At 44.0% G+C, this 13,881-nt stretch overlaps 1 long non-coding RNA gene across 1 annotated transcript; it reads right to left on the bottom strand.

Annotated features, from left to right (window-relative positions):
• Positions 1-1,546: 1,546 nt before the first annotated feature.
• LOC132060401 (uncharacterized) lies at positions 1,547-2,321 on the bottom strand. The gene is made up of 2 exons (XR_009415929.1): positions 2,207-2,321; positions 1,547-2,007 (listed from the first exon to the last, which is right to left on the bottom strand). It is a non-coding gene; the product is annotated as an uncharacterized LOC132060401 (long non-coding RNA).
• Positions 2,322-13,881: the final 11,560 nt, after the last annotated feature.

Below are 13,881 nucleotides of genomic sequence, written 5' to 3' on the forward strand. Positions count from 1 at the left end.
CTTGATTACTATATTAGTTATTGTACTTATTGTTTCTTTTCTACGTAATGATTTGTTATATTTTCTATTGTGTTTTGTGGTGACTTCTTTACTTCTATTAATTTTTGTGTGATTTTTGAAACGATAATCGGCGATTCATCGTAAAACAAGTTTATAAAATCCATACTCGACCCTCCCCAAATCTCACTTGTGGAAATATATTGGGTATGTTATTGTTGTTGTTGTTGATTTAGTTTGAAATTAAATTATCTTGAGATTATAATCAAAATTAGGGGTCGTTTAGTTTGCAGATTAAATTATCTCCGGATTATAATCACATGGGGATAAAATAATTCCAAGTTTGATGGAATAAATTTATACAATCAACCAAAAATAATATAAATTTAATCACGCTTGAAAGCAATCAATCATCTTTTTCCAAATTTCCCCTTAATAGTCTTATTGTGATAAACTATTATTTTATATGAAATATAATATCCATAAAATTTATTTTGATTTTTGTCATTTCAAACTCGTGCTAGATATAATTTCAAAAGTTATATCGGGATGACCACTTAATACATCCAACTACATTAAATTCTTTAAGAACTAATTACATATATGGATAAAATAAAAATAGTCCAAATAAACTTGATTCACGCTTGAAAGCAATATCGCCCACTTATCCGTGTTCATGAACCTCGGCGGAAAAAAACACTGTTTTTATAAGATTAAAATTATTTTTTATGTATATATAGTAGATGTTGAATCCCTTTAGACTTCTTCGTATGTTTAACTTTTTATATTTTAAACCCCCTCGGTGAAAATTCTAACTCCGCCACTGCTTGAAAACAATAATTCTTTTTTTCAATTTCGTACATTAGATTGAATATATTAATGTAATGTAAGTATGAGTATCGACAAAAATATGTCATTCCCTCCCTTATGCTCGAAAATGTATGTAAGTAATAGTCAGACTTTAAATTCTAAGAAAAAGTCTAAAAAATGACAAAAGGAAGAATCAGCATTAACTTGTTGGCTAAGTATACCAAACTTGTCTATGGTTCTTTCTTAAAGTCAAGCTTTGTCTATCTTTTGATGTCATCTACGAATTGACTTCTTTTTTTGTCCTAAAATCTTAGTACTTGATATTTCGTTTTCTTTTTCTTATTTGCTACTCTCTGTTTGTAATATTTTTGCATAATTATTTGGTAAGCTTATTGTCGAGTCTAGGTCCTTGATGTTACAATATTTTATAATCCATCTCGTGTGTACTAGGCACTAATTAAGAATAATGACTCCAAAACGATTTTGATGCTGGCTCATTGACCAATTTTATTTGGTGTTTGTACTTGAACTTTGCTTCTTGTGATTGTTCACTAGTGTCTTTTACAAAGATTTTGCAAGAACACATTCACCAAATACCACCACTTATTTGATTAACTGGATTCGAAATCAATTATCTACACTTCTTTAGTAAACTTTTAACATATAAACTGAATCCGAGCCAATCCAAACTCTTTAACTTTAAATCCACATTGCTTAAGAGAAAAGTGGACGCAACTGATTTTAAATAAAGTCAACACGAGAAAACAATTCAAATAGGTTTCATATGCAATAACTTTGTACATAAAAGCTAGCCCGACTAGCTACAGAGTCGAGTCTATTATTATTCATGAATAGAATGTCATCACATGACTTTATTTAAAGACGATGAAACAAGAAAAGTGCAGGGAATAACATAAATATATAGTAAGTTCATAACATGGATTTGCAGTAGTCCCATGGGGCACCATTGCTATTAATAACGTGCACATGTATTAGCACCAAAGACGTTTGGTTCAAAGTAGTTTGGTCTACAGTTACAACAAAGCCAGCAACCACTGCAATCACTGTCATTATTGCAAATACTCCCACAAGTTATTATATCATTTCGTTGTGGGAGTAGCCTCCTTTGGAGTCCAAAGAGATCATGGCTAGTCTCTCGTACACCCATAACTTGAGTTGTAGAGAACCATATCAAATTCACTGAAAGATATCACAAATATAAATTATCAAAATTATGCGATATTATATAATATGAAAAACACATAATCTAACATCATGCATATTTGAACATACACATATATGAAATATGATACACAAAATCACATTTGTAATTATAGAGTTAGTCACGAATACAATGATGTAAGATTAAAATCAAATATAAAGTGAGATGGATACTGACTAGTGATTGTCATGAGAAGAATAGCACGAACAAAGCCATGGTTACCCAATGTCATTCTACAAATGTAGTTCAAGCTTTGTTGAAAATTTTTGTTTGAGCATTTTCTTCCTTTTCAAAGGTCACAATTTATAGACATCTTATTAGTGTTACAACTAATAATTTGAGTTCTATCTCCCAAACATTTTTAAGAAGACTGTTCCAATAATCTTAATTCATATAAATTGACTTAGACATGTTACCCCACTAAAAATAATATAAATTAACACGATTTCAGCTCTACTTTTTTCGACTGAAGCATGTGACTATTTAATCCTGTCATCCCTACCTATTACTGCTCAAAGGAGCAGTAACGAGGGATCAATTGAGATCGCTTCAAATTGGACATAATCTTTGATTTTTATCATGCTATTCTAGTAATTTCATATTGATTCGAATTAATCCATACGTTCCCATTTTTAATAAGATAGCATGACTTGTAGTGTGCTTCTCCATAGGTATATGGTAACCATGTATGTAGAGGGATAATGGGCGATTTGACGGAAAAGCAATAAAAAATCCAATATAGAGATTAATTCTAAAACCACAGGATATGACTGATTAACTAATGTTTCAAAATTTAATGTTGGTTCATTAGAACCATATAAAGCAACACCCAAAACTCCCGAAATAGTGTTGATAAGGTATCAAGCGGTATTTCCAGATATGTTACTCAAAGCTACACCCTAATCGATTAGAATTGAAAAATTATGTTTTGTTATGACGATTCATGGGGGATAAGAAATATTTTCTTCTTTCCAAGGAAGGGAAAAAATGACATTATACAAAGGTCACAATTTATAGACATCTTATTAGTGTTACAACTAATAATTTGAGTTCTATCTCCCAAACATTTTTAAAGAAGACTGTTCCAATAATACTTAATTCATATAAATTGACTTAGACATGTTACCCCACTAAAAATAATATACATTAACACGATTTCAGCTCTACTTTTTTCGATTGAAGCATGTGACTATTTAAAAGGAATTACATCCATAGTATTTTATTGTTGACTTCTAAAACATATATACTAAACTATACATAGCTCATTTAATTAGAGGAACATCACAATACTTATTTTTCAATCGTGCATGTTAGGGCTTCAGTTAGGCACGAGGTTTTCCAATTGGGAAAAAAACGTAAGTGGACAAGAAAATGAAAATATTTACATACTTTTAATAGGTAAATGCAATAAACATTTCATAGCAATTTAATTAAGCAATTTCCTATGTATAAGGCAGCCCTCCGTACATGAAGGGCATAATAATCCCGACATCATCTAATTATTTAGTGGGACTCTATATCCTGTAACTTCTTTTCTTTGTCACAGTTTTCCATTTTATAATTCCTCCACAATTTGAAAGTGCAACATTTTTTTTATTTTATAGACCAATTATATTATGTAAATTACTTATGTAATTTGTTATATGTGGTATAATGAAGTTGTTAGACGTAGAATATTATTGGTATAATTTTTTTACACCCCTTGCAATATATTATGTATACCTTTCATAAATTGATTATATGTTCTATATTAAATATTATATACATGGTATAATTTTAATATACATTGTATACTAAATTATATTATGTATATTCCATGTATTATCTTGTATGTATAGATGATCAATGTGATTGAGTTTAAAGTCATCAAGCCTTCGTACATCGTGACAGAGTTTAAAGGAACATATTATGGGTACTATTTTTTTCACTAACATTAAATCTAAAGTAAATTCTCTGTAACTTGAATCAAACAAGAAAGGAAACTGTAAGTAGAGGGTTTAGTAATAGCACATGGAGGATATATTGGTTGAAGAAGAGAGATAAGTGAAAAATATAAATGTTTATCGTTAATGAAGAGAGATAAATGATGGATTTATCCCTTAATTAAAATAGAGATAAATGAAGATGAAGAATAAAAGATATCATTGAATCTTGATTTGGGGATATTTCATTTTCATAACATACTTTTTTTATATGTTATAAATGTAATAAAACGATGTTATTTTTGAAGAATATAAAAAAGTTATGCTATTTATGTGCTTAATTCTAATACGATGACTTATGGTGTAATTTCTCTTTATAATTAACAATTCAAATTAACTTTTAAGCATTATTTCTCATTAATAGTGCAACAGGCCATGTACTTTGCAGTATTGCATACATTAATGGTATTCTTTATATAAAGGTAACATTCGAGGAGGTAGGGTATCACTAAGAGATTTCAAAATATAAAGAAGTAACACACGAAAAAAAAAAAATCAAGCGGATTTAATATATATATATATATATATATACACACACACACACACGCGAAGCGACCCCTCGCCCATACAGTGGTTAACGCTAATTATTTATTAAAACGCACAATCATCTACTCAGATTTTAACAATATCTAAAAACGCTAATTATATATTAAAACGCACAATCATCTACTCAGATTTTAACAATATCTAAATGATCTTAATTAAACTATCTATTTTTGTCCGAGAGAAATTGAATACAAGATAATTAGTCACGTTAATTTCAATTGAATTTCATGGTTTTGCTTAATTTATTCATATATCGAGAAACGATTTGAAAAATTAAAACCTGAACTTTTCTCACAGAAGTAACATACTTATCAAAATGAAACAATCGTAATTTCCGCTCTCCAATAACCCTCAAATAGTAATTTTAAACATGCCTAAATGTTTAAAGCATGTATTGTTCTAAGTGACATGATGTGTTTATTGTGCGGGCAAGTGCACGGATAACGAATTTTAGGACTCTTATTTTAGTCATTATTGCATGTGTTTATAAATTCTTATAAGTTTAGCGGCTTTAGAATCAACTTCAGACATACATGATAGAAGTTTCACTTGCCAAAGCTGAACTTCAAACAATTTGACATATTAACTGTGCAAGTAAGTGAACTTCAGATGTTTTTTTAAGTTTGGATTTTCAGTCCCAAAATTCAAATACTTTCTTTGACTTGGTTAGTCGTATATAATCAATTGAATTTGTAAGTGGGTATAGGATATGTGCTTTGTTCTTGACGTATGTAAGTTAAAGGAAATAGAGATTAGGAGGCTCTCCAATGGAGCGGCCAAAGATGTAGATCTTTATGAGCAACCTTTGTATTATACGATTAGCAATAATCCTTGAAAGGAAAACGGCCTTGGCGAGTAAATGAAAGGGAGAGCAAGTATATGAGATTCTTTTCTTACAAATGTTCTTGAAATGTAAAGGAGCCAACCCCTCAAAGGAGGGGGGTGTCCCTATTTATAGTGCGACCTCCATGGGCTTCATACAATGTGAAATGAATAAAAATAATAATAACGAGGACGGCTACGAACGGATTTGGTGGGATTTGGTGCGGCGCCGTCGACACACGCGTGGTTGGTGGGCGGCCGTGACGGGACACTGCGCGCGCGGCTCGCGTACGGCGGCTATGGGACCAACGACCACCGGGCCAACGATTATACGGCCCCGCGGCCATACGGGACCGAAAGACGCCCTTGCTCGGCTACGGCATAAGCGGCTCCTCCGGCTCGGCTCGGTACAAGCGCTACTCGGTTCGGCTCGAATGTCGTCGGGCGCGTTCCTCACTTCTCCCGTCCGGTCATCACTTCACCGGTTTACGCTATATCCGGTTTCCGTACACGGATAGCCCCTCGCTCTTCGTTATCCGATCCGTCGGGGTAACGGGGAGTGAATAACCATAGAAAACCGGTGACTCGGCGGCTCGTTCTTATCTTTTAAATTTTGGCGGGAATGACCACGTAACGCCTGCGCCCACCGCCTTTTGCTCGTACGCACGTCGCCTCTCATTAATGATAGGGACACGCGGCGGCGTGCGATTGGTTACCCTCGGTAACCGTTCCTTTTTCTCGCTTTATATAAGGCCCGTCACCCGTTCCTTTGCCATTTTTCACGCTCTTCTCTCTTCTTGCTCCCCTTTTCTCTATATTCCTTTACACTCTCTCACAAATTGTTAACGATTGCATTCGATTTGTTGTTTGAATCATCGACTCGAAATTAGTGCAAAGAGGCACTTGCTCTTGCCACTTGCTTTGGTTCGAGTCTTTCTTTGTTTCGTTGTTCCGAGTCTAAGTTTCTCCTTCCTTTTCACTTTCCAACTCTTCCCCTTTCGTATTTTCGATATGTCGAATCTACTTCCCGAAGTTCCACCGACGTCACCCGGGAGTCCGGTCTGCATCGCCGGCTAAAATCGAGCTCGCGATCTCGGATATCATTCCGGCCAAATTCAATTTTAACAAAGATCTCGAGGTCGACAAGCGTCCTCGGTCTCGGACGGGGATACGATGTGAGGCGATACCACCGTCGATTCGAGGAAAAGGCTCGACGTAGTTCGGGCCGGCTGTGGATGGGATACCGCCGTGGGGTTTTGCACGGGCCGGATGAATGTCACCGATCACCGAGAAGGGTTTTTGTTCGTATACACTTACCTTTTACCCTCGAAATCGATCCCCGATTGATCGGTCATCCTCGATATGTGCGAACCTACGGTGTGACTTTAGCGCGGATCGGTCCGATCGTTTGGAGGGTCGTTGCGTGTCTCGATTTTTAGCTAACAATGCGAGAAGGGATTCTGTTGGGCCATTTGATACGCTTGTACTCCCAGGGTTTTCGGGGCGGCGTAATAAAGCTTGTCAGCGCGGCGGAACCCGTTCTTCTCGAAGATGGACGAGGACCGGGATAGGGGTTGGCTAGAGAGGTATGTCGAGTGGCGAGGGACATCATCCCTTGGACTATATGCCCTTCCCGAGAGAAATGGAACAATAAGCGTAAGCTCGATTCTTTGGGCGATCGCCACTTATGCACTTAGTCATTTTTTATCCATTTTTTGATCTTGTTGACTCGTTGCTTTCTTCTTGCTCTCACGACCAACGGATACGTCCCCTCGTTATCCGAGACTTGAGTGAATGGAGTTTCTTGCTCTCCTCCCGCCGGTATCCTACGAGAATCGGACATGGGCCCCTTTGTCTCGCGGTCGGTGGGTAGCGCAGAACCACGGTAACACGTTTATACTTGTTTAGTGTTTCATCGCGTTCTTCACTATCCGTGGCCTCTTCGAATTCACCATCTCTGCCATTATTTTCGCCTTTCAGGTTTGCCCAAGGGCTCGGTGGCCTCGAGGCGGAGCCGGGAGCCGCCCGCCTACGTCGTCGTCGGGTTTGACACGGCGGGTTCTTCCGTATCCTCGATGATGCGCAAAAAGAAAGAGGTCCTCGACAAGGTGACGACTCCAAAAAGGAAGAAGGCACGCGGCGTTGCCGGTCTTCGAGGGAGGAGAGCGAGCCGACATCGTCGTTCGGAGGGTCGGTTCGGTCCCCTGCGTGGCCCCCGTCCGGAGGAGACGGCCTCCGTCCGGCCCTTCCTTCTATCGGCGAAGGCCGTTGGTCCCTGCTCCCCGATCGGTGCGGAAGAAATACTTTCACCGGTCCTCTTCGGTCGATTGACTTTGTCGACATTTCGGGTGAAACTTCTTACCGAGGATACTCTTTGCAAAGGAAAAGATCGGGGAAGCGGTTATTGCGAGGCCGGTGAAAGCGTAGGCGGAGAGAGCCGGATGCGAGGCCACCGTGGGTGCCGTCCACACCCGAGCTGCCGTGACTACGGAGCCTGCGGCGCCCGCCGAGAACATCGAGGCCGCTCCGAGTCATCCACCCCGGCTCGACGTGTTGATGATTTCGAGGAGATGTTCTTGGGGACTCCTCGGCTTCTTGTGAAGCGGCGGGCTTCGGTCGCCTTCCTATTCCCGGGTCGCTAGGCGGCCAACCGAGCATCGGAATGCGGGTGCCGGGGACGGTTTGGTGAATGTTTTCCCGGCCCGGCGTGGAACCTCGGAGGACCGTCGGCGGTGGTCACCGTCCCCGAAGACTTTAGCTTCTTATCACGCCCGTGGGCGTTGCGAGCTATTTGCGTCCCCTTGTCTCGGATTCGGACAAACGCAAGATGGCCGGGGTCGCTTGGCGGTGCCTTATGAACGAGGGTATGCACGCGCGGGCAGCGGGTAAGATTCTTAACCATCCTGGCACATTATTCTCGGAATGCCATCCCGTCTTTTGCCTAAGTCCTTTGGTTTGTCTTATACGCGAGTGTGGTCTTTGGTCAACGAGGCCTTCGTCCGTGCTCGACACGAGATGACGACCTCGGGGCCGACTCGATGCCCGGGGGGGAGACGGAGAAATATCAACACGCTTCTCCCGGCGAGAAGGAGGGAGAGTTGAGCGGGTGGCCGTGCTAGCCAATCTTCGCCCGAGAGCTTGATGCGGCCAAGGAGGAGAACCGTCGTTTGGCAAGCGACACAGCGCCATGACCGATTATAGGGAGTCTTGGGGGCGAGCAAGATCGCCCCCAGCGGGATAACACCCGATTCTCTGCGCGGTTGGACGAGCTCGAGGCCATGGTTTCCCGCGCCGGGGAGAGGGCGAACTCGGTGAAGGCCGATCTTACAAGCTTGTCCCAGGAAGGCCGGCGGCTCGAGGTACGAGGCTGCCTTGTTCGACGAGCGCGGCGAATTTTGGAGGAAAGGGCGAGGAGCGGGCCGGATATGTGAGGGTATCGGGCGAACTCGAGGGGCGAATAAAGCCAATGACGGTCTTAAGGCCAAGTTGGATGCGGTCGGCGTGTGAAAGATGACCTCGAAAGAAACGGGCTCACTCCGAAGCCAAACTAGCCAAGGCGAAGCCGATTTGGAGGAAGCATGGAGAAGTGTGGAGGCGGCGAGGCTCGTACCGCTATTGTCGCCGAGTATGAGAAGTGGAAATCTCGGCGCCTCGCCTCGAGCAAGTTGGGCATGGCCTCGAGAACCTTCCGGCCACGATACTAGAAGCCCCGAGGATGGAGGAGAAGGCCGACCGCGCTCTCGGGTCCGAGTCGGATGACTCGGCGGACCGAATCCGAGCATTCATCCTCACTCAGCCATGCCGGATAGTGTAGAGCCATTATTTTGGCATCTATCTTTTTATTCTTCATTTTCGTAGAACTTTCGTTCTTCTTTTTCTCGATGTAAAGAACACCCGTTGTATATAAATGAAAAGTGTATCTTTCCAGCTTCTTCGTTTGTATGTTTGCCATTATTTTTTCTTGCGATTGTTGGTCCGTTTTCACGGTAAGGTGACTCGTGGTCACCGATTCATCATGCTTGTTCGGTTTTTTACCGACTCTTCGAGAGTTCGGTTATCTCGAATTCCGAGCCGTTCTACTAGAGTCGACATTTTACTTCGGCTTTGTTTTAGGGCCGGTATCTTTTTAGCCTTGGCTAATAAAGTGTCAGCCCCCGTTTGGGGGTCTTATCGAACATTTGGCCGGTAGCCTTTGCTATTTTGTAGAGTACAATTTAACAGGGAGTTGCTAACTTTGACAGCTTTTGACAACTTTATTTTTGTAAATCGTTTGTACATACGAGAGTTTTGACTCTTTCTTCTTTTGCCGTAGCAAGTAAAAATGGGACACGATTCATTATGATCGTTTGGTCCTTACATTGGAGGCTATGGCCGGTGGTCGGGCCTTATTTTGCCGTAGCAAATTTTGGTTGGGACACGATTCGTTATGATCGTTTGGTCCTTACATTGGAGGCTATGGCCGGTGGCCGGCCTTATTTTGCCGTAGCAAATTTTGGTTGGGACACGATTCGTTATGATCGTTTGGTCCTACATTGGAGGCTATCGGTGCCTTATTTTGCCGTAGCAAATTTTGGTTGGGACACGATTCGTTATGATCGTTTGGTCCTTACATTGGAGGCTATGGCCGGTGGCCGGGCCTTATTTTGCCGTAGCAAATTTTGGATCTTCCTATTCACTTTAATCGGTGTCGTCGTTGGTGTGGGCACGGTACTCCCCCAGCACTGATCCGAGCCTTAAGGCAGGGGTGAGTCTTTGTTATTTTACTCGGGTGAGTGCTCGTTTTGCCCCTTCATACTTGTTCGGTAACACGTTATACTTGTTGCCTCGTTAAAAACCTTGTCGGAAAACCCTCTTTGGGACAAAACCGTACTAAGGAAAAGAGTGCGACACGTGTTTTCGAGCCTAGATTCTATTTCCCGTCCGTTCTCGACTTCTGCAAAAATGAGAAAGGTTAATGAGAGAATATGGCCCATACCTTGAGTAGTATTTCTTTAGGTGAGCCACGTTCCGGTTGTTGCGTAACCGTTGCCGTCCATTGATTGCAGCTGGTACGATCCTTTGCCGTTATGCGGATACCTTGTACGGGCCTTCCCGATTCGGACCCGACTTCCCTCGTTGGGGTTTTTGGTGTGCAAGGTGACCTTTCGAAGCACGAGTCCCCCGCTCGGAAATGCGGAGGCGGATCTCGGTTGTAGTACCTTTCCATTCTTTGTTTTTGGGCCGTATGCGAATAGACGCGCGTTCGCGTAGTTCGTCGCGAGGTCGAGTTTCACGGCCATGGCTTCGTCGTTTGCCTCCCGGTGGAGTACACAAACGGAGAGTCGGTTCGCGGCCTGCGGGGATAAAGCTTCGGCCCCCGTATACCAATGAGAACGGAGTTTCTCGGTGCTCGATTTGGACGTGGTCTGTAAGCCCGCGGCACCTCCGTGTACGTCTCTCAACGGTGCTTCGACGCTTTGAAGCCTCTTCCTTAGACTTTGGATTATTGTTTTATTCGTGGGATTTGTCCGTTCGCGCATGGGTGATACGGGGTCGATACAATTTTCTTGATCTTGATCCTTCGAGGAAGCTGTTGACCTTGCGCCCCGCGGGCGGGGGCGTTATCACGAGTTATCTCGGCGGGGATGCGAAACGGCGACGATGTGATCCCGTATGAAGTCGATCACTTCCTTACCTCTTATTTTTTCGAAGGCACGTGGCCCGACCCGTTTAGAAAAATAGTCGGTCATAAACGAATGAAACGGGCCTTACACGGCGCTTGGGGTAGCGGGCCCACGATGTCCATTCCCGCTTCATGAAGGGCCGGGGTGAGATCACCGAGTGCGGTAGCTCCCGGGCCGATGGATCGTCGGGGCGTGCTTCGACGGCCCTCGCATTTTCGGACAAAGCTTTTTGCGTCCTCGTCCGTTCGATTCCGGTAATAGCGCCACGACTAATTTTCGAACCAAAGCACGAGCCGGAGTGGTTGCCGCGGGTTCCCTCGTGTATCTCTCTTATCACGTACTCCGTTTCGCCGGTCCCGGACATTTGGCCGGGGGTCGAGGAAGGAGCGCCGTCTGTTGGTCGTCCGCTAAGCAAGCGCGCGGCCTTGGTCGTGGTGATCGCGATTCTTTTGGATCACTCGGGAGCTTGCCATCGCGCGAGTAGTCGACGTACTTGTTACGCCGGTCCCGAGTCGAGCTCGTCGTGCGTATTTCGGCTCGCCGGTCTCTGGCGGTGTTCGTCAAGTGCGGCTGTCGACCGAGGTTGATCTCTTCCTCGTTAACCGATGATCCTAGATTTGCCAAGGCGTCGGCCTCGGCTGTTGTTCCCTCGGTATGTCTGTACGGTCCATTCTCTAAATTGGTGGAGTACCACACAGGCTTTCTCGAGGTACCTTTGCGTCCGTTCGTCCACAACCTCGAAAACACCGTTCACCGATTTGCGATCGAGCGAGTCGCGTCGAGCCTCGATAAGTTCGGCTCCCGTGCCTCGAGCCGGCTCCGAACTGCCGATCATAGCCTCGTACTCGGCTTCATTGTTAGTTAATTTAGCGATTCTAATCATTGTCGGATGATATCTCGGTGGGCTTTTGAGGACGATTCCCGGCCGGAACCTTTAAGGTTCGAGGCCCGTCCGTATGTAGAGTCCAAATGCCGTGATATTTCCGAGGTCGATGGGAGTTCGCTTCTCGACCTCGGGGACCAAAGGCTGGGGCAAAGTCGGCTACGAAGTCGGCCGAGACTTGGGATTTGATGGCCGTTCGGGGTTTGTATTCGATGGCATAACCGCTGATTTCGACTGCCCATTTTGCTAACCTACCGAACAGCTCCCGTTTATGCATAATATTTTTCAAAGGGTAAGTGGTCACAACACGTATAGGGTGGCATTGAAAATAGGGTTTGAGTTTTACGGAAGCGACACCAATGCTAACGCCAATTTTTTCCAAATGAGGGTGCGGGTTTTGCATCCCCAGTTCTACTTACATAATAGACGGGAATTGCGTGCACGATTCCTCCCGGACAAAACGCCACTTACCGCTACTCACAGGAGACAGCTAGGTAGAGAAAAAGCGGCTCGTCGGCCTTCGGTGTGTGCGACGACGGGGGGCTGGTCAAATACCTCTTCGGTTCTTGTGAGAGCCTCTTGACACTCGGTGTCCATACGAAGTCGTTCTTTCGGAGCAAAGAGAAGAAACGGTGGCACTTGTCGGAGGACCTTGATATGAAGCGACTCGGTCTGCGTATTCTCCGGTAAGCCTTTGTACCCCTTTTATGTTGTTCACGACCTCGATGTCCTCGATGGCTTTGATTTTGTCGGGTTGATTTCGATTCCCGGTTTGACACCATGAAGCCCCAAAAACTGCGGACCTCGCTCCGAAGCGCAACTTCTCGGGTTAAGCTTCGTATTTGTATACGCGAACACATCGAAGGTTTCTGCAAATGCTTTAAATGGTCCTCTTGTTTCCGGGGACTTAACAACCATATCGTCGACATAAACTTCCATCGTTTTTCCTACATGTTGTTCGAACATTTCGTTAACTAGGCGTTGGTAAGTTACGGCATTTTAGTCGAAAGGCATGAGCGTTGTGTGTAAGTCCGTGTCGGGTTACGAAGGACGTTTTCTCTTGATCCTCGGGTGCGTCGGATTTGGTTATACCGGAGTAAGCGTCGAGAAAACTTAACATTTCATGTCCGGCGATGGCATCGATCATTCTATCGATGTGCGGCAACGGGAATGAATCCTTCGAACACGCCTTGTTTAAATCTTTATAATCGACACACATCCGAAATTTATTACCTTTTTTGGGTACCACCGCGCGTTAGCCGGCCAATCAGGGTATTTCACCTCCCGGATAGAACCGATATTTAAAAGCTTTGTTACCTCGTCCTTGATGAAGGCATGCTTCGACTCGACATGGGCCTCTACCCACGCTTCAGGGAGAACTTACGCCGTCAGTGAGCTTGTGTGAAGCTACTTACGAGTGATATACTGTCATGTGTCTATATGTGACCATGCAAAGCAATCGGCGTTAGCTCGAAGAAATTCAATTAACTTGTGCACGAGCTCGGGGTAAGCCCGTGCCCGGTATACCTTCTGTACGGTAGGAACTCGAACGGGATGATGCGCTCCAGGCTTCTTCTATGGTCGACTTGGTTGCGTCCGAGTCATCGGTGTGACAAAAGATCGGGGCATCCGAAGTCATCGTCTCCGTACTCCGGGTCCTCCCCGATATTCTTTGATTGCTATTGGGGGCGTCCGGTCGAACCCTCCTTCCCCGGGACGGTTCCTCGGGCGGGGGGGTCTTGATTCTTACGGCGAACATCTCTTTCTTTGCGGGTTGCTCACCGCGGACGGTTTCCTCCTCTACAGGTGGGGAATTTCGGCATTTGATGCAATGTTGAAGGCACCGCCCTCGTGCTATGTATCCAGGTGCACTTGATAATGCATTGTACTTCGTGTCCCCTTCGATCACGTAGAACGGGGTTTGTTGAATGGTGGCCTCGATGCTCGCGGCGGTGA

Source organism: Lycium ferocissimum, chromosome 6 (assembly GCF_029784015.1).
Source record: "Lycium ferocissimum isolate CSIRO_LF1 chromosome 6, AGI_CSIRO_Lferr_CH_V1, whole genome shotgun sequence".
Classification (NCBI taxonomy): Eukaryota; Viridiplantae; Streptophyta; class Magnoliopsida; order Solanales; family Solanaceae; genus Lycium; species Lycium ferocissimum.